The sequence below is a fragment of the Hoplias malabaricus genome, chromosome 1 (genome assembly GCF_029633855.1).
Source record: "Hoplias malabaricus isolate fHopMal1 chromosome 1, fHopMal1.hap1, whole genome shotgun sequence".
In the NCBI taxonomy this organism is placed as follows: Eukaryota; Metazoa; Chordata; class Actinopteri; order Characiformes; family Erythrinidae; genus Hoplias; species Hoplias malabaricus.
This window is the reverse complement of record NC_089800.1, coordinates 51308309-51330004: the sequence shown is the minus strand read 5'-3', so window position 1 is coordinate 51330004 and position 21696 is coordinate 51308309. Positions and strand designations below refer to the sequence as shown.

The 21696-nt window shown below is 41.2% G+C and overlaps 1 protein-coding gene across 3 annotated transcripts in view; it reads right to left on the bottom strand.

Moving 5' to 3' along the window:
• Positions 1–16710, bottom strand: part of LOC136692794 (arf-GAP with Rho-GAP domain, ANK repeat and PH domain-containing protein 1) — a 93815-nt gene extending 77105 nt beyond the window's left edge. For 2 of the 3 annotated variants that reach the window (XM_066666474.1, XM_066666491.1), the window contains exon 1: positions 16481–16710. The gene's annotated coding sequence lies outside the window, so the exon portion shown is untranslated. Of the gene's footprint in view, positions 1–13542; positions 13580–16480 lie in introns of those variants that run through there. The other variant, XM_066666482.1, reaches the window with a different exon arrangement.
• Between the last annotated feature and the right edge of the window lie 4986 nt (positions 16711–21696).

Genomic DNA, 21696 nt, shown 5'->3' with positions numbered 1-21696 from the left:
ACCACGGAATATGCTTAAGATGTCAGGTCTGGACCTTTTCATTTTCACAGGTGTAATGTATGGCCAGAGATTTTCCGCGTCAGCCTCGTTCTCACAGCTAGAAGCATGACATGAATTCACATTAATCCTCTGGAACATTCCTGGCTCTGTTCACACAGGGGTAAGTCTGACTTTACCCAGATTATGTATCTGGGGCAGGATCGGGGGCGTTCACACAAACAGTTCTTCCGTGTAAAGTTTGAAAGGTCTTGGGTTACGATGCATGCGACAAAGGGGCTTATGTCACAACCCCAGCATTGAATTATTCTGTAAACAACATTAAACAACCTGCAAAATTAAAATTTCTTTTAAATCTCATTTATATTCTAATTTGTCGTCACATTTTTAACTGTTTATTTGTTAAAAGTGTCATGTACTTCTCATTATTTATAAAAGGTTTTTTTTACCATTGCACTCTTAAGATTCGTTATTTCCCATAGAGATGGAAGACCAGTAGTCACTGCTATGACCTTGGGTCACTATTCTCGTGTCAGGACGAGGTACAACCAATGAATCTGTCAAATCCTTGTCTCTTATGATGATTTACATTTTTAATTCTCATACTGTTTTATTTGTTTCATTGTTAATACTACAACACTTTATTTACTGCATCTGTAAACCCCTTTTAAATGTCAGTTTGTGCAAAAGGTGTTCATCTTCTGGCTCTTCTACTGTGGTCAGTTCCTAACCACAGAGTCTTTCATAGCAGTGCATTTCAGGTGATGGACCACTCACAACCTAGCAGTGCCACAGATGTGTGCAAACCCCCAGGAGCAACATTGTGGTTTATACTCGTACTACCACACACACAGACACACACTATCGTGCCAAATATCGCAGCTGTGCTGCAGTGCCGATATCTGATCAACAGAGACCATGTGGTCAGAAACTAACCAATGATGACTGGAGCATGAGGGGAGGCTTATACTCTACACATCCAGACATCTTGTTGTCAGTACAACTGCTGTTTAACGTGACAGACTGATGGCTCTTTTAATAACAGAGAGGCAAGTTCCAGTGGTTTGGTTTGACCCCCGAGTACCTGGTGCTCTTCTTACAGAGGTGCAGTTGGTGAACCAGCTCCTCACTTGGTCTTCGACTTGACCCTATAATAGTGGGTTTGCCACAAGATGCAGGCACAGATACAACAGTCCAGTACCAGCAAGAGTTGGATGAAGCTTTGCTACATGGCACAAGGGTCATTCACACTGGCCAACTGAAGGATATCCTCTTTTACAATAACACAACGTTCACTTTCAAATAAGAAAAAAAAAAGAACTGAAAGAGGCGCTTAAGAAGAATATGAGTAAGAATGAGGACGCTCTTCTTTAAAGATACTAGAACTGACCTCTTACACGCCACTGGTGAATACACAAAGGGCTTGATGAGAAAGGCCTAAATATAGCCGTCCTCAAAGGAACAGCTTGAAGTAATTCAGCTCCAAACGTCTAAATTCAGCTTTCTCTATCAGAGTGTTCTTAAATGGGAGACCACAAAGGCCAAGGTAAATGAGGTCAACTTCAAGAAGGTCTGCATTATAAACAGAGTACCTTCCCTTGATGAAAGCGTGATTCATATTTCTAAAAACCCAGACTTTAATATACCCCTGAATAAAGCCTAATAGCAAGAAGAGCTAGGGTAATTTAAGGCATTTCATACACGAAGTCTAAATTCGTCTGACCAATCAGAGAGACTACTCTCACATGGTTTGCAATGATGCGTTTTGGTGCTTGGATATTCCCCTGCGTGAAAGCTAACCAAATAAAGGGGAAAAGAGTCCCAGTTTACAAACTTCCTACTTATTCAGGCCAGAGCAAATGATCTACGGGTGTGAAAACACCCTTAGTCTATTTTTACTCTTACCAAACAATCCCAGGACCAAAGCAATGAGTCAACAGAAAAGTTGAAGAAACAAACTGTTGGATTTAGAGCATTGACAACAGCATTACAGCTCAAAGTTGGACCTATGAACTTTGGATGCTAGGTTTCTGCCAGCACGCCAAAAGATGATGCATCCCAAGTGTGTCCCAACCGAGGACAAAACAGATCTTGAATCCCTTGTAGATCAGTGTAACACTAAAGACCGCTTCTCTGACGTTGTAGTCCATGAATAGTGTTTGGCTTCTTGTTTTGAGGAAAGTAGGTGGGGATTCCCTTTAAGTTCACAGCAATGAGCACTTCCTGGAGAAGTATAGTTCCTGCTAGACACATACATCTCTGAGGAATCTGATCTGTCTGCATATCTAGAGAGAGAGACTGTCTCTTCTACAATCAGGGCTCTGTTCCCATCGACACAGTGCTCCTTTCTGCTCCTCAGAAAAACAGACTTCAGCTCTTCCTTCACTTATGCACTTCTCTGAACTCTAAAAGGGGCATGCACACTCAGTTTTCAGTAAAGTTAGCTCGAAATTAGGGTTTATCAGCACTTTTTTGTCACAATTCTAAGGTGATATAACCATTACAGTGGCTACATTTCGAATCCCTTGTCTGGTTTTCCTTTATACTACTGCAGTAGTCTTTCTACAGCCTCTTTTCCAATGTGGATCCAAAAAGGTTTCCAAGTTTCAGAGAATGGTTGCTTTCTTTTTCCATCTGTTGTGCTGATAAGGAGACACAGTGTCCTGGAATTGTTCTCTATATTGATTCATGAAGCTAAGTATATGTAGAATGGACTGCATTTTTGACTTGTTCCTGGGCAAAGTAGCCATTCAACTTGAATGGTTGAGGCCTTCAAAACAGTTAGCGATCGTTGCTGAGAATCCAGAAGAGTTTGTAATCGTCTGCATGGAAATGCCATTAGCGGGGGCAGCCTTGGCTAAACGGCAAGAGAAAAGGTTTTGGGACTGAAAAGTTACATGTTTTTCCTGGATATGGGAAGGTAGAATGTAAAAATGCTTATCCATACTCCATTCAGAACATATCTACAGTTGTAATATACACTTATGTCAACTGTTAGATATCATTTTAAGCCTGAATTATTGAAAAATTGACTTGTAAATGTATAAAAGTTAATGAATCAAGTATGCTTCCCAAGTTCTAACCTCTTATTACAAGACGGAAAATATAACAATAAAGGTTTTTCTTGAATGCTAGCCCAGATAAATCAGCAATCTCAATTTCTATATTCAATATATGTTTATGTATTTAAGGCTGATACGGGTGCACAGAAGCTACTGGATGTTATCAGTGGTTCCTAAAGGGACAGCTTTTTTGGCTCCCCCTACATTTGCAGTGTAGTTCAGTTTTACAGCATTGTCCAGAGGGGGTGGTTAACTACCCGCCTACAAAAGTTATAGTGCAGTTTCTGCCCTGCTGAGACCAGAGTAGCAATGACAGAGGCTCTTCTCTCCCTGTTTCAGCTCAGTGAAGCATCACCTTGCTTTTGAAACTGCAAGTTAAAAATAGTTTAAAATAAAAAGAGCATCTGCATTTTTTTTTAGCAAACACAGAAAAGTTATTAAGGAGTAGAGGATATAGCTGCTGACATAGGAAAATATTTCCTATCTCTCTCTCTCACTCACAGACACACACACACACAAATGCTGAGTTTCATGCCTCATTTCCTATCAGCGCACAAAGCAGAGATGTGGGAGGAACCGACTTGTGTAAGGTCATTAATATCAAAAGCAGTTCTACTGGATCAAGTTGATGTGGCATTTATTTTAATATAACAATAATTGTTTTATTATTCTCACATTTCTTATCCAAGGTCATTTTTCAGAGCCTGACTCTGGTTTCCTGACTTTCCTCCTGACCTTTCTGTTCACTGTTGACAGAGGAAGGTGCAGAGTTTGAGTGTAAATAAAGCTGCAGGACTTTGAAGGCGAATTTTAATGCTACTCCCAAACCAGTCTGACCTGCAAGGATTAGAAACAGGAACTAGTGATATGATACAATAGATGCACTTTGTATTTCTACAATAACAGCCCGTACTCCATCTGCTGCTCTACAGGTCCCTACTGGACACCACAGAGAATATACGATATGGGTGTGGATCATTATGGATCACACACAGCAGCAGCTGCTGGAGTTTTTAAACCCTGTGTCCACTCTGTGAGACACTCCTCCCTCGTTGGTTCACCTTGTAGATGTAAAGTCAGAGACAGTAGCTCATCTGTTGCTGCACAGTGTGTGTCGGCCGTCCTCTAGTCCTTCATCAGTGGACACAGGATGCCGCCCACAGTTCAGGGTGAAGCACAAACTCACAGACCAGAGCCTAATCATGTGCTGTTGAGCCTGCAGCTGCATACAGATTAATGATTACTGCTGCTTTAACCAGCATCGCTAACACAAACACGGGGCTCAACCCTGACACAAACGAGAAGTAGACCTGGAAGGGTGCTACTAGAAAACATGAACTCACCTCACACAAGGGATACTGCTCTGAAAGCTGCGATCACCCCACAAGCAATTACCAAATCAAAGTCACTCATTTTTGATGTAAAAAATAAGGCATTACTGATGTACCAGCCGGTATGGGTCATTTGTTTCACTGACACTAATAAAAAGAGGGAAGAACATGGTTTAATCACTCCTTGGTAGCTTGCGGAAAGAGAAGGGTATGGTTCAATCGTCTCTCAGGGCACAGACGGAAAAAGGGTTAATCATCCTGTGATAGCTCACAGAAAGTGCAGAGTGAGGATTAACTGTAGATCACAGAGCAGTCTGTGAGCAGTTAAACTGACCCATGGTACACTCTTAAAAATAAAAGTGATACAAAAGGTTCTTGTAGCAGTTATTTTTAACGTAGCTTGCGGTGTGGGATTTAACGACTGTAATATAAAAATAATAATAATTATTATAAAATCTAAGCATTTGCTAGGTCTCCAGTCTGTTTGCATTCGAAACTGGTCTAATGTGTTTACAAAGCCTTGGTGTCTGTAAATGAGTCTCTCTCTCTCTCGCTCTGTTACTGATCCATAGGTGGTATAACTTCACTAGGTTTTTTTTGCGTTTTCTGTTTTAGCAAGCAACACACTCAACTGTCAGAACATATCTGCTCTGGGTATTCCTGACCTACTGTGAGCGACAAACAAAACGTGGGGGCGCTACTGGTCGGGTGTTTTTCCTCTTACTAGTTACAATCAGTTAGACTCTGCTTACGTATAAACAGGCGGCTAGAAGTAAACCATTGTATAGCACGGTTATATATAAAAACAGAGAACTTCTTCGAATACCACATTAAACCTTATTACCATCCAAAGGTGTGACTGGGTCTCGTCTGAAGCCATCAGCGTTGATTTTGGTTTGTGGGTCGTGGAAGTGCTTGATGTAGCAGAGACCTTAGTAGCAGACTCTGACACCTCTCTTCAATAGTGTGTGGGAGTAACTGTATGTTTGTCAAGTCCTGTTAGCAATGTTAAAAACAACACACTTATCTGCATCTGCTATTGCACACAAGGGACTGGTGTGAAGAAAGGAGATGGCAGAACAAACCAAAAAGTGTCTAGACAACAGCATTAAAGATTCTGATTATCTTCAACATTGAATTAGTTTTCAGTGCCCAGAAACACCATTTGTGTCTAGACAAAAGTCCAAAACACGCAGACCAAGCTACACCGTAAAAAACGCGTGGACAAGGCCTCAATTTAACATATGACAAACATATTCCAGCATTCTATATCCACCACAAAAGTAAAATAATGAGATCCCATGGAGTATTCAGCAACAGGTTTGAGATTTCTCTTGTGGTGGTGATCACCGCGCATTGTTGAGAAGTGAAATTCCCAGTATGCATAAGCCCCGAGTTCATAGATCCCTCATGGGCTGTGGTTTCAAATCCTCACACACTGAACAAGAAAACCTGAGAAATAGTTCATATACACCCAGCACACACTCACACACACATAGGTTCTCACTCTATACACACAACAAGAATTGTAACCTGAAACCACATCAATTTGTTTGAAACTTACTTGGACCTTTATACACAGACTGACACACACACACAGTCCTCTCAGGCAATCTACTAAGCTACCCTAACTACCCACACACACCTCAGCTGCCTTACACAATCTACTAAGCTACCTTAACTACCCACACACACCTCAGCTACCTTACACAATCTACTAAACAACATTAACTACTGCAGGATCTGATGAGCAGTACCAAAGTAAACAGCCGGAATAAAAGAGTACCCTACGTCAAAGACATAAACCATAGAAATAGTATGATTAGTATCTTACTGTGCCATTAAAACATCAACCTCAGGCTTGTCCAACAAGTCCACACCCTGAACCCACTCCCTCCGTCAAGAAAATACTTCTGATTATTGTCATATCATTAAAAAAAGTTAACAATACATCATTCAGAAAGACTGAGCTGCTGGAGACTTAGACACATTTTGCTTTAGGTGCTTTTCTGTTTATTTATGGTCCACAATGTTCTTCCTTGTGATTGGTGAACTTCTGGTTTGGTGTATAACTTAGTGCTGGGTGATATGAACGCAAATATGACAATTAATTGTACATTTTACCACAATTACGATGATGAACGATTATTTAGTTTTTGTATTGTTGACGCTCATAGTTCAGTAGCGAGGTTTGTGCTGTAAATATGTATTAAATATGTATTTTTGGGCACTGTTTATATTTGGTGTGTGATTGTGCTTTGGCTGAAACTGTTTTCTCACTGTTTAAATTTGACTCTTTGTATAGTGTCGTATTAATTATAGTCAAAACATAGCACGTCCAAACCATGCTGTGTTTTTCTTTAGTACGAGCTGCTCAAATCACTTGGTCGGCTTCTGCGTTTAGGTTGCTTTCATGTGGCAGAATCATGTGACTACAGCTTGGTAGCGTGGTTTTAAAGGGACAGTACATGAACACACAATGGGGACATAACAGAATAGTAAAAAGAAAAGTTAAAAATAATAGATATAATCACTATAGACATGATTATGTCAATTAGAAGTCCTGAATGTCGATTTCGATGAATTGCCCAGCCCTAGTATAACTCATATATAAAGCAGAGTAACTTGTGCAATTACGCTGCGTCTGAAACCATGCCCTATATTTCTGATCTCTAATTTATTTCTATAATAATAATATTCTATAATTTCTTTCATTTTCTTGTACTATTTAATTAAATAAGTCTTAGATTATTAAGTCTTAGCAACCCTGAACTGTATATAATGGTTACAAACAATGAATGAATTAATTTTAATTATTTGATGTAAAGTAGTGGTTCTCAAACATTTTAGACCAAGTACCACCTATGATTTTTACCAGAGAAACGTGTGGCCCCTGGTTGGAGGCATAATGCAAAATCTGGCTTGAATTTTTGCATGTTTCTGTTGCTTTTTATTTACTCGAAATTTGCTTAACCCAGAATTAAAGAAAGAATACAAATAACTATAGGCCTAAACTGAATGTTTTAAACACAACAATACATTTATGAAAACATATAAAATGTATATATATTTTTTTAAATAAATAAAAAATGAGAAGAGGTCAATTTAATATCAGTCATGTGCTTTAACGGGCTACAGGTGAAAACAGCGCAGCGCTGGGGGCAGGTCAAAGCAGCTCTCTGCGCTTGTAGCAGTAGGTGAAGGAGGCACGGAGCTGTGTTAAACTTTGTTTTAGGGCTGTAATGATGCGAAGAATGGCCACATCTATTTTGTCTTTCCCACTTCGTTTTTCCTCTCTTTTTGCCTCTGGATTTAGTCACTCTGGGCTTCAGAGTATTTCTCAGGCTCGGTCTCTTGTTTTTCTCGTTTTTGCTTTGCCCTTTTTATAATATCTGTCTGTCTCTAGCCTGTGCCTAGGTCATTTGGCGTACTGCCTCTTGCTGCTTCATGTCTCACAGTTTGAGAACCACTGATGAAAAGTACTTTGAACTGCCATTGTGCAAGAAAAGTGCTCTATAAATAAAGTGTGCATCAGGAAACAGTGCACAGTTGTCAGTGTGTTCAAACCCCACAATTCATTTCAATAAGTAATGCACAACCCATGTAAAAGAGGCATTCTAAATGGTGGTTTCTAAAATCATTCACTACTCTCCTAAACTGTATTTGTGCACTATATAGTGAGTAATGCAAGGAATAGTGAAGAGGGAACCATTTTGAACACAACTCTAGAGTATTAAGTTCTGTTTTTAAATGGGGAAATACTATGGGGGAAAAAACGAACAGGGAACAGGGCCGTTGTGAACAGGGCTGTTCAGACCAGGGTCAGAACGATGCTGTGGGGTTTGTGGTTTTTTAACCAAAGCAGGTCCCAGATGTTTAGTTAAGACCCAGAAATGTATTCCATTGTGGAGAATATGTCCATTTTAATGAAAGACATTATGATAATACAAACAGCCCCCTTAAATATTGGAGGCTTTGTTTTATTATTAGAAAAATTCTAGTAACAAAGTATAACAAATTAAACAGAATATACAACGGCACAATCAATTTCTATTACTTGTTTTTTGCATTCCATTGGTTTAACGTGTTTACGGACTGAGAGTGTGAGAGGAAGAGAAAAAGCAGGTTAAACAGGATTTACGGTAAAGCAGCGGTGCTAAAAAAAGGAAACAAATTGATACCACTATTTTAAAGAAAAACAACGCTGTGTTCCTCTCATTCCTTACAGTCGTCATTTTCATCACAGCTGATAAGGCCTAGTGTAACACTGCTTACAGTGGATGCTGGATGAAGCTGCTTTAGGGATCACCAGGATAAACAAAATTTGCATGAACATCACTTCTGATGTCATCACCTGATTTGTATTCACTACTGTCAAAAGTCCCTGGCCCTGCTGGGAATAGACAAAGCCAAGTTCCTGTAACAAGTTCAAGAATTTCTAATGAAAGCATTTGTTTTGGCTTCCTGCCATTTTTATTGCCACAGGCAAACTAAGGCATTGGCAGAGGTTTGGTACAGGTGCATAAGCTGAGTAGAATGAGAGCAGTCCAGATTCCTCAGACATTTGCCTAATTCTTATAGTCACTGCCCAGATGAGTCAACGAAGTGGGTTTGAGTCAGAGTCAAAGGCAGGGATCCGATTCAGATCAACAGTAAGGGTCAAGTCCTGAAAAGTCAATCAAGTGGGGTCTAGTCCAGAAAGGTCAACCGAGTGGGTACAATCCAGATAAGTCCATGTGGGGTCCAGACCAGATCATTAAACACCATGGATCCAGTCGAGGAAAGTCAGTAACATGATTCAAGTCCTGATATGTCAAAGGAGTGGGCTTCTTTGGAGTGGGAAGTCAACAGTGTAGAGATAATCCAGATAATCATAAGCTAATATAGTATGAGGTATAGTATAGTGTTTATATCCATAAGAGTTGGATTTCACTACAGAGAGACACCTCAAAGGAAAGGGACAAAGTCTTATAGGTACATTCCAGTTGAGTTAACGGAGAACCAAGTTATGGCTCCTGTCTATATAAGTAAATAACATGGAACCAGTAAAGAAAGGTCCATTCTAATGGTAAAGTCCTGATAAGTCAAGGCCCACCAAGTGGGTGAAGTTCAGATAAATCAAAGGTATTGATCAAGTCCAGAGAAGAGAATACGGTATGTTTTCAGTACAGAGCAGTCAGTGATATGGGTCCAGTGTACATTAATCAATGATTAGATGAAAATTCATAATATTTCCAGAAACATAATTGGGCACTTTGATAAAACTACTATGATCATTTAAAAAAAATCACAATTTCTTCTGCAAATTTACTTGAAAAAATGTAATTACAGATATCTTCAAATTCACTTTTACTAGTGCAAATTGTTATAAATATAAATATGGATTTATTTTGAAGGTGTATTGCTTCTAATTAAAATTAAATCATTAATGAGATAGAGATGTGTATATTTTACTAGTCAGGGTCACAATGTAGATATCTGCAATTACATGTTTACTATTAATATAAACAAAAAATATATATAGCAATATCAGTTTTTCCAATATCTGGCAATCCTTATCTCAACCATTGATTTATGCTGAAATTTAAAAACATCAGTAGCTGTTTAAAAAAATTAAAATGACTCCTTAAATGACTAAACGTTTAATAACATTAGTAATATGTTTATTTTATCTAAAACCATCACTGCGACTATGATAATATTATTCAACTACTTTAAATACTTAATCTACTTTATGAACTCTGATACCACTTTGAGAATATTTACAGCCACCTAAAATATTAACATGAGGTCATGGAGCAAGCCTTAACTTGGAGGAATGACTTGGTGGAGGAATACTCCTTGATGTCAACCAAAGAGCTAAAAAGTTATGGACTTATTCTGGCATCACATACTGATGACAGATGGGAAAATTTGGTCAATTTGTAAAGACAAGAGCCTACGCCATGGTTGACAGTGCAGTAGGGCTGAAAATTAAAGTTTAAGAGTGCAATTTTCAAACCAAGAGCTGCAACCTCTTATCAACAGCATCGCTTTAACAAGTCTTAATCACTGAAAGCTGTCCTCCACCGAATCTAGAAGGGTTCAGCCAATCAGAAGCCGCCAAGCACCCTAGTGTGGTGTCATCACAACCACAACTAACTGGCACAGTCCTGCACATGAGGCTCAGACTGCAAAACTCCAGCTAAAGAAAGTGAATATCTAGTCTTCTTGATCTAAGCAGTGTTCATTCTTAGACTCCAATCTGATGCCCAGTGAGTATGAAATGTAGTCGGAGCGTTGCACAGACCAATCGGCATCATGTTCAAAGCCCCCCAGCACTGATCTATGGACAACTGAATCTGTGCTTTCTGAAGGGATGAAGCCTCATTCCTTGTCTTTGGGAAAAGCTGGAGTACCTTGCAATAGTTTACATGGCTCAACACTGTCCAAAGCCTCAGTAACATCAGGTATAAAGGGTTCCCAGTGAGAGTGCTACTGCACAAATATAAACGACAAACTCTCTATTAATCACCTCAATTTAAGAGGAAATGAATGAGCAAATGTCTACAAATGTTTGACCAAGCACAAAAAAACACAGCTCACGTGTCAGTCAGCTAAGGGCTCAGTCTTCATGTGGTTAACAGCCTTTATTCTTTCTAACACTTAAAGACTTAAAAATGCAAGCACACATACTGACTTTCACACATACATAATTGCTGTGAACTCAACATATCTGCCAGAAGTGCAAAATAAGCCTAAAACTGTTTAAGAAAACAGTCGTGAGATTTGGAAAAAGCGACAACAGCAGATGAACCCTCTATTAATGATTCACGCCACCTTAAATAATCTTATTAATAATGATGGTTAAAAATGTTTTCCTGCTGTAGAAGCTGGCCCTTCTTTACTTCTTGGTTTCAGGAGGAACCTGGCCGTTACAACACCACTGAAAGACATTATTGTGACAACTGTGAGGTTATAAACAAAGCAGGCCCAAGATTTAAGGAAGATTGTACAAACGTTATCTCTTTTGTAACGTCACTCATGCTTACTTAAACCACCTACAGTCTCTATAATTGTGCAACCTGTGGGTGTGATACTGACATTTCCAATCATTGAGGGGACATATTATGTATATGTGCACATTAATTTGGGGCTCTGGAGTCCACCAACCTACACACTGTGAAACAAGACCACCTGGTCTGTTTTCTGTGGGCTGGCCAAGTAAGAACACATGCAATTCTGACTTTGTGATGCATTTTATACAGAGTGCTCAGACCTTAGAATTGCTCCGCCCCCTTATCTGAGTCTCTCCAATGACAGCACTGGACTCATGTTTGTGTGAGAATAAAAAGATGAGGTAAAACACAGCAAAACAGACACAAGCATAGAGAAATGAGAGCACTGAGTAAAAACGGAGAAGAAAGAGAACTGAGTGAAAACGACTAGAAACCAGAGCTTCTGCTCCTCGCTCCTCACTGCTGTGCGCTCGGGGTCAGGGTGAACAGCTCATTATTATTTAAAGGAACAGGCGCTAAAAGCAGACATTCTGAACAACGCTGCTTAGACAGGGGGTAAAGGCTGCTGTGGGGCTTGATCCTTGTGGTATTTTGACGAAAGCAGAACACACTTTTCATTCTGACCCAGAACTGTGCTCCACTGTGGAGTAGTGGGGGAATATGTCTCTTTAAATAAGCAATATGTCAAAAAAATCCATCCATCCATCCATTATCTGTAACCGCTTATCCAATTTAGGGTCGCGGGGGGTCCAGAGCCTACCTGGAATCATTGGGCGCAAGGCGGGAATACACCCTGGAGGGGGCACCAGTCCTTCACAGGGCAACACACACACACATTCACACCTACGGACACTTTTGAGTCGCCAATCCACCTGCAACGTGTGTTTTTGGACTGTGGGAGGAAACCGGAGCACCCGGAGGAAACCCACGCGGACACGGGGAGAACACACTAACTTCTCACAGACAGTCACCCGGAGCGGGAATCGAACCCACAACCTCCAGGCCCCTGGAGCTGTGTGACTGCGACACTACCTGCTGCGCCACCGTGCCGCCCGTCAAAAAAAATCCATACCTCAAAAACAATTACATTAGTGAAACTAACACATACTTTAGCAATAGATATACTTATAATATATATATATATATATATATATATATATATATATATGTTCAGCCCGTACTAATTGGCAAATTACACTAACTACACACATGGTCAAGGACACAAATAAGTCTGGAGTGCACATTTGTTTGCCACGGTGAAACCCATTAAAATAAATGGGATGTAACCTGTGAAATATTACACTAAAATGTTATATCACCCCCACATTTCATTTTTACAAAATTAATTCAGAGAAAAATCTAATTTCCTCAAATAATCAATTAATCAAATAGTGATGTCCATCTCTAGTCACAAAATATCCCACATTATGCTGAAGAACTAATGCTACATCTATAAGGTAATATAAATTTGCACTATAATTTTACCGTACTCTCAGCCACTTATTACTGCTCTAGGGTCCTGTGATTCCTGCATTACAGAGAATTACACAAACACCCATAATCCTCCACTGTGTGGTCAATGCAATGCGCCGTTAGCCCCTTTAGCATGAGCCAAGGCTGGTACATTGCCTACATTTGTTTACATTCATGTGACTTACGGTGTCTGTGTCTTACGGTCAGAGGCAAGGCCATGGTCTTAGGACCATTAAACTGTAGCCATGTTCTTAAAGGGAAAAAAACATTAAAATCTAAAAATTCAAAAAGTGTTTAAAAAAAAAATCCTATTAAACAGAATTTGAGAAAAAACTAAATTGATTTCATAAGGTCCCACTAACACCCAACACTTAACGCAAAAGAAGAACCATTCCTTTCCACTACTAGAAAATACGCAAGCCGCCTTTTTGACTGTGTGCAAGAGCCAGAATTTCAGCATCAAGACTGAAAATCATTGTTTTACCAGTTATGTCCAGTTCAACCCAGAACACCCCATTTAGAAAGTGACTGTACAAGCCTCCAGTTTTACAACATAAACACTACACTCTAAGACAGTAGAGGTTTCTGTAAAACTCCAATAAGCGCTGGTCATTACTACTGTACCCCAACAACATCTGGACCCCCAGAAAAATAAATGAAACAGGACTCAAACTAACTTACCTTTCCAGAGTGGCACAGGTCCGGGGTTCATCTTTTACTAAATGAAAGATCAGACAGGAAGTGCAACAACCTTTAAGAAACAATGAGTGTGTGTGTGTGAGAGAGAGAGTGAGTAAGAGCGAGCGCGTGTGAGAGAGAGAGAGAGAGATCTCCATCAGGTCTGTGGCGTGTTTAAAAAGACACATTTCCTCTGAGACCTAAATTAGCTCCTTTGGTTCACACTCTTGTTTTCATTGACTTCCTCGTCTCACCAGATTTCAGCTCCAAACTGCGCAAATCAAACACTGAGTTCTTTATATTTATTTATAAATATATTAATAAACATACGCGTGTAGAGACTGCTCACTCATCACTGACTGTCTATAATCTCTTTCAAACACAGTGGAAATATACTGTTGTTCTAGGAAAGTGAATGAAGCGTGCCTTAGAAACTCGACTGAAGCTTGAGACCACTGCTGTTACCCCACCTCTAAGAAAGCAATGAAACCCTAATGAAAAACTGAGGCTGTTAAAGAAACCAGCACAAATTCTCAGGAAGGTTTCTTACAGCACAGTAGCTATTAGCCGCCTACTCTAATCTGAAGCCGCAGAAATGTGGTCTGACGCCCACATCTCTCTTCCACACACACACACACACACACACACACTCAACTTCTCCAGGGCCTTCCCTGTCAATCTTAATCAAACACCCCCTACCAAAAATCAGGCCATATCTACAAACCATAACTGCGAAGAAGAAGAAAAAAAACACACTGGCCAAACACTGTGACCGGACAAGTGCCGCTAAACCATAGCCTAGAATCAGGACTCTGTTCACCGCAGCACAGCGAGCCAAGAAACCAGGGGCCGGGGGGCAGGCGTATGACGCTTAACACGGCCCAAATCTACCCAGTTCCTCTATCGCCAAACAATCGCGCTTTTATTTTGCCACTGAGAGTGTTTTACTGCAGCACAGGGACAGAGCGAGACAGTCCACCTGCTTCAGGGTGACACTGATGCCATGGGGACACTTAGGAAGGTGAATGTAGCTAACAAGAGTCTTATGAAGTCATTAATTAAACATTGAATTTGAGTATTTTATTTAAATTATTTGTGCACGCTTCTTATGTTTAATTGTGGTTTGTGTAAAGAAATTCTCTTTAGCAGTCCACTCTGTTCGTTCACACACACACACACACACACACACACACACACACAAAACCTTAAGAAGTGCATCTGTCTGTAGGCTGAGATCATCTCAGTAATCCGGACGACTGACAGTAATGTTTTTAAAGCAAAAACTGTCTGATTCTGATCCTGGTCGACACCCCTAGAAGAAATTAGGGCTGGACAATAATTCAATATCAACATATATCACAATATAAAATGTTTCAATAACAATTATATGATTTTTAAACACATTTTCGATATTTCAACATACATCATTTAAATCATCTGTCACTGACTGGCGGTCATTAATGGGTTAAGCTTTAGTATTTTCACATTGACAAAGCTAACAGGTTGATGTCTAATGGTGATGTCATGTTTCTTGTTTGTTCTTGGAAGTTTTTTTAGGGGACTGTTCCGATATCGGAATTATATCGTATCAACCAAAATTAAGAAATACATTGTGATATAAATTTTGGCCGTATCATCCAGCCCACAGTCAGCACGGAGAGTCTGGTGAATGTTTTACCATGGAAGTGTGTGGCAGAGTCAGGATACACCTTGGCTTAGACAACTATATTAAGCCCAAGTCACACCTGTCAGTTAGAAGAAGAGATGAGGGACTGAGAGCTCATTTACACACAAACAAACAAACAAACAAATATGGAGAAATTATGTGGTGTAGACACTGAAATATACCCACAGAGCCACTCAACCACTCACACACACACGCTGTGGTGATCTAGGGCCTGTTCCACAAAGCGACATTTCTCCCTCAACACGACAACTTAAGCCCAAGGTGAAGGGTATGAGGGTCCTTCTGGAAAACACAAAAATCCCCTGGTGCCCCAAGTTCCTGAAAACTAGCAAAAACAAACAACAAACAAACTAACAACTTCAGATTGTGTTGAAATGATGTGGTGGAGACACTTAGACTGACTTCCAATGAAAGACACACACACACACCTTAAAACTCAGTCAGATGTGGTCTAAGTAACTGATAATCAACTATTACAAAAATAAACAACCTACAGTGTGTGTATATGTGTGTTTGTGTCAGCAGCCTGACACACTGCCAACTAACACACACACACGTTTGTTTTTATGCATTGTAGGGCCATTACAGACATACATTCATTGTGTAAAACTGACACTGACTGTATCCATACGCACTTCTATCTCAACCCTAAACTTCACATTCAAATTGAATGATGTACATTGTGGGGACCTGGACCAAAAAAACGACAAGATGTCCCCACAATGCTTTTTTCATGCACTGTGGATGTGTTACAAAGATTGCCATTTATTTGGTGCACTATCCCTAACCTTGGCTTTAAACACCAACAACCTTCACCATCACCCTTACTCTAACACACGTCCTCATCTTAAGTGTAAACATGTACGTTGTGGGGACCGCAATGTGAGGGTGTTAGCAGATTTTGGTCCCAACAACGTTACATATACCTTTCCCACACACATCCTCACACACAAAAGCAAGCGCCTTGTTAAGAGCCTCTGCTGAAATGTAGTTGTGTAAAGCTTCAGAAGCTGGAGTGCTCTTCACCGCTGCACCACTGAGCCATTTAAGGTGGAACGGAGAATTCGAAGGAGTCTCGTTCACTAATGAGGAAAACAACGCGTATTTTTATTTTTGAAACAATTTTCACCCTTTTTATTCACACAAAGCGCTGCTGAATGAATGGTTAGCGTGGTATTTTCGCCTTACACGACAAAAACAAGAATAATATGAACAGAAAATGTGAGAAAATAAGAGAAAACAAGGAAATCTCACTTCTTTCCGTCCCCGAATGAGTGAATCCCAGTGAATCCAGAGAGGGAGCTGGGAATCCACCGCTATTTCTGAAACAACGACACAAAACGACCGAAAAACAGCAGAAAAGTCCTGTTATACAGACTGAAGAGACGCTTCAGGAACTGGAGTCTCCAACCACCACAGTCCCTCGACGAGTTCCTCCCCTTTTATCACTCCTTTTCCTCGTTTTCTCTCTTTCTCTCCCACTGTTTTGGATGCTTTTCAAACAGACGCTGAACTTTTTCCCCAGCGAGCTTGTGACAAACACGGGTCACGTGACTCTTTGGTTACGAATAGCGTGTGCGTTTGTCCTCTCCATTTTTGGATGAAAATACGATCTCAGGAGTATATATTTTAGTACTCATCTTCTCTCTTATTGTTTCTCGTTTTCTTCCCTCACAGAAACAGGTTTTTATTTCACGGCTTAGCCATTTTAATCCACCATTTTCCCTTCTTTAACTCTCTCGGTTCACACATCACTAACGGTTTTTTAAGGGTCCTTAGACTCCATTTTTTTTGTTTATGTGTTACTTTTTCACCCCTGATGTGAAAATGATCGCTAGGGTGTGTGTGTTTTAATCAACAAAAAGTCATTTTAAAGGTACACTAGACAATTTCATCAGTGTGCTTGTGTGTTATTGTAGTTCAAACATAAGACCACAAGGGGTGCATCCTGAATGCCAATTTTGTAATTACATTAGAAATTAAATTGCTTCCTGCACCTTACTGGACCACATTACACATCAACCAATGTTGTCATTACAAAACTGAATTAATCATTAATTAAGCATCAGTAACAGACTTCACTAATGTTTATGTGGCAGAATGCAATCCAATCTAAAGCCATTCCAGAAGTCTTAGATGTAACAGTTACAAACTAGCAGAAATATTGCAAATAATACAAGAAATGTTACATGAGCAGGTGTCCCACAACGGTTGAAAGTATGTTGCATTTTTTCCTGACATGCATCTCTAAGTTTGGCCACTAGAGGGAACCAACGCTATGTGTAATACAAAGTCACCCAAGCACAGTCCACTGCTCCTCCATCATTCCTCATCATTATTCACACAACACACCACCTCAGTCTGCAAGACGTTCACCGATAATTCATATTTCTAATGGTCTGGTCGTTTTGTTCTGGTGGTCCGGGACATTGAGGTGGCCTCTGAAAGCTTCTGACCACTCACTGCCCTGAAAGCACACAGCTCTGTTTATCACGCCATGATGATTCATCAGCAGAGAGCCTGCTAGGCCTGTAAGGGAGTGTTTGGCTGGCAGGCTGAAAGGGGCTGATGAGACTGTGAGTCACACTCTTTTTAAGCTGAGCCCACCAGCCTCCGCTCTTCTCCCTCCCTCATTCAATCATACAGTGGGGGTAATTTCAGTAATTTCCTTTGGGGAGTTTACTACAAGATTCCTGACCCATGTGTGCCTCAGCATGGTGCATATCCAGTACTATTATAATACACTAATATGGTCCATGTTAGCTTAACGTGGACTGTGGAGCAGTAGAACTAACCTACCGCTTATCCAATTCAGGGTCGCGGTGGGTCCAGAGCCTACCTGGAATCATTGGGCGCAAGGCAGGAATACACCCTGGAGGGGACGCCAGTCCTTCACAGGGCAACACAGACACACACACATTCACTCACACACTCACACCTACGGACACTTTTGAGTCGCCAATTCACCTACCAACGTGTGTTTTTGGACTGTGGGAGGAAACCGGAGCACCCAGAGGAAACCCAGACGGACACGGGGAGAACACACCAACTCCTCACAGACAGTCACCTGGAGCGGGGAATCGAACCCACTGCAACACTACCTGCTGTGCCACCATGCCGCCCCAGCAGTAGAACATGTGGGGCTAAATGGTGGCGTGTAAACCTTGCAGAGCGCTGATTGTCCAGAGAGAGTCGTCACTCTACGCCACGCAACACAGACGACCAGCACCAACAGAGTGATCAGCAGAGATCACGTTTGTTTTTATCTGACTTACGCCACGGTCTTTTGAAGAGGTTCAAACGCTCCTTGGATCGGTGGCTGATGAGATACACAATGTTGTTCAAGTGGATCAGACACAGCAGTTGCTGCTGAAGTTTTTCAACCATGTGTTCACTCACTGTCCACTTTGTTAGACACATCTACCTCATATAAAGTCCTTCATCAGTGACACCGGACGCTGTCGGCTGGATGTTTTTGGTCGGGGGACTGTTCTCAGTCCAGACTCTGAGGGGGTTTTAAAAACTCCAGCAGCACTGCTGTGTCTGATCCACTCGCACCAGCACAACACACACTAACACACCACCACCACGTCAGTGTCACTGCAGCGCTGAGAATGATTCACCACCACATCACACCTGCTCTGTGGGGTCCTGAGCGCTGAAGAGCAGCTGGAAATGAAGTATGCAGAGCAACCGATGGACTACAGCCTGTAAGTGCTCCAACTGAGAGAATGCTCCTATACTTTCTAACCAAAGAGATGTCTATAAAATTACCCTGAAGATAACTCTGACCTTACTCTAATCCTAATCTTAAAACTGGGATGTGGTCCCCACATTGTGAGTGTTTAAACAGGTTCAGGCTCACAGTGTGACTGACACACACACACACACACACACACGTTTTTATGATTAAATCTAGCCACCAATCACACTTCCTCCCAAAGACTGAAATAGAAAGAAGGCTCTAGAAGAAACCTGCTGCTTTCAGTAAGTAGTCACAAGTATTAAGCAAATTTCTTCCACTTTATCTGATCACACACCTTCCTGTTGCTTTCTGCGCTTCTTTTTTTTACACAGACACACACACACACTTTGGTAATAATGTCTAAAAGTGTCTGTGTTCAGTTGTCGCCGTAAGGCAAGAGCATGCAACAATGAAACACATGCCATGAGAGTAAATGACCTGAGACACATTGGGCAGTATTTTTAATCTGAGCATCAGCTAGAGGGGTATAACCCCCTCCCTCACACACACAGACACACACACACACACCTCAGTACTGGCTTGTGGAACAGTATAAATGTGTTCTCTGGAGTGAAGGAGCTCTTTCCAACACCTTTGGGATGAGTTGGAGTGGAGATTGCAATCCAGAGCTAATCATCAGATCCTTACAGCAATGTTCAAATGCAGAGTATAAAGCCATTAAAGGTGTTTCTTCAGTGATGAGGGACATTAACGCCATTCTTTTGAGGGGAGGTGTCCGCAAACCTTTGGCCTTAATGTTGTAGGCTTGTATAGTTCTACTCGGCTGCTGTGTGTGTGTGTGAGTGTGTGTGCGCGCGCTCTTTGGAAATGACAGACAACAGAGGAGAATCATCTCCATTCAAACCACATTCACACACACACACACAGACACACACACATGCACGGACACACACACACACACACACTGCTCCAAATATAGAACACTCAGAGATGTGTGTGTCAGGTTTAGCTTTAGTTAGGATCCAGAAATCACAGATGACGTCAGAGCACAGACAAAGGTATGGAGAGAGAGAGAGAGAGAGAGAGAGAGAGAGAGAGAGAGAGAGAAACAAAGATGTTAAAAATTAGAAAGGAAACAATAGAGCAAGAAAGCAGTAAGAAAATCTTAAACAAAAGAGAGAGAGAGATGTAAGAAAAACAAAGGCAACAAAAGTAGGAGAAAACAGTAAGAAAAAAGTCATAACACAAGAGAGAAAAAGAAAGAGTGTAAATGAGAGAGAAAAAAGCCAGGAGTGAGGGAGAGAGATTAATAAGTGTGTCAAAGACAGAGTGAAATAGTGATAAAGAGCGAAAGGGACAGAGATAGAGGGAATAGAATAAAAAAACTAGTAAAAGACAACTAGAAGCAAGCCAGAAAGAGAGAGTGAAGGAACGATTTATCTGTGTTTATTCGTTTTCCCCACATCAGTCCAGATGTTTCTGCTCCTATTCTGAGAACAGAACATCTGTCCGTGCTCCAGAACCTCTGGGCTTTCTCCCTGGAAATGAAGCCCCTGGTGCAGTTCCTTTGATCCAGAGCTAACCATCCAGCGAGGGTACCTGACTTGAGTCATTGGCTGTGTGGCAGCTGAGTACTACACACTGATACTATACAGTACACACTATGTACTAATGTTAACAGTATCCGCGGCTAGTGCAGAAACACTACACTCTTTATTACCAACATGACCTGATGGACTAGTGTATGCTGCAGCTACAATTCTGTCCACCATTTTGTTCAAAGTCTGAAACTCAAATATCTCCCTCCACACCGCGTAGTGCACAGTGTATGTCATAAAATACTTTATGTACCAGTGTATGTCAGATAATACAAACATTTATATTCAAATATAAGCTTCACATCTCTCATTTAAAGCACATTCAATGGCCACTGTGTATGAAAGGTACACTATAAATAACTTTGCCTTGCAGTATTAGTTTTATAATCTGTGACGTGCACTATGTAGGGAAAAGTGCACCATATGTGACAAAGACAAAAGTTTCCAGATGTGACTAGCTCCTCCATTTTTGCTTCCCATTGGATTGTGGGATAACAGTGTCCATTGTTATCGTCCTCAAAAATTCACTGGTAAGTGCATTTTTAGTATACCCAACTTTGACACTAGGCGGCACGGTGGCGCAGCAGGTGGTGTCACAGTCACATAGCTCCAGGGGCCTAGAGGTTGTGGGTAAGATTTCCGCTCCGGGTGACTGTTTGTGTGGAGTGTGGTGTGTTCTCCCTGTGTCTGCGTGGGTTTCCTCCGGGTGACTGTCTGTGAGGAGTGTGGTGTGTTCTCCCCGTGTCTGCGTGGGTTTCCTCCGGGTGAGTGTCTGTGAGGAGTGTGGTGTGTTCTCCCTGTGTCTGCGTGGGTTTCCTCCGGCTGACTGTCTGTGAAGAGTGTGGTGTGTTCTCCCCGTGTCTGCGTGGGTTTCCTCCGGATGACTGTCTGTGAGGAGTTGGTGTGTTCTCCCCGTGTCTGCGTGGGTTTCCTCCGGGTGACTGTCTGTGAGGAGTTGGTGTGTTCTCCCCGTGTCTGCGTGGGTTTCCTCCGGGTGCTCCGGTTTCCTCCCACAGTCCAAAAACACACGTTGGTAGGTGGATTGGTGACTCAAAAGTGTCCGTAGGTGTGTGTGAGTGAATGTGTGTGTGTCTGTGTTGTCCAATGAGAAAAGACCTGAGGGACAGTCCTCAGATTCAGGATTAAGTTATCAGGTTAAATGTGGG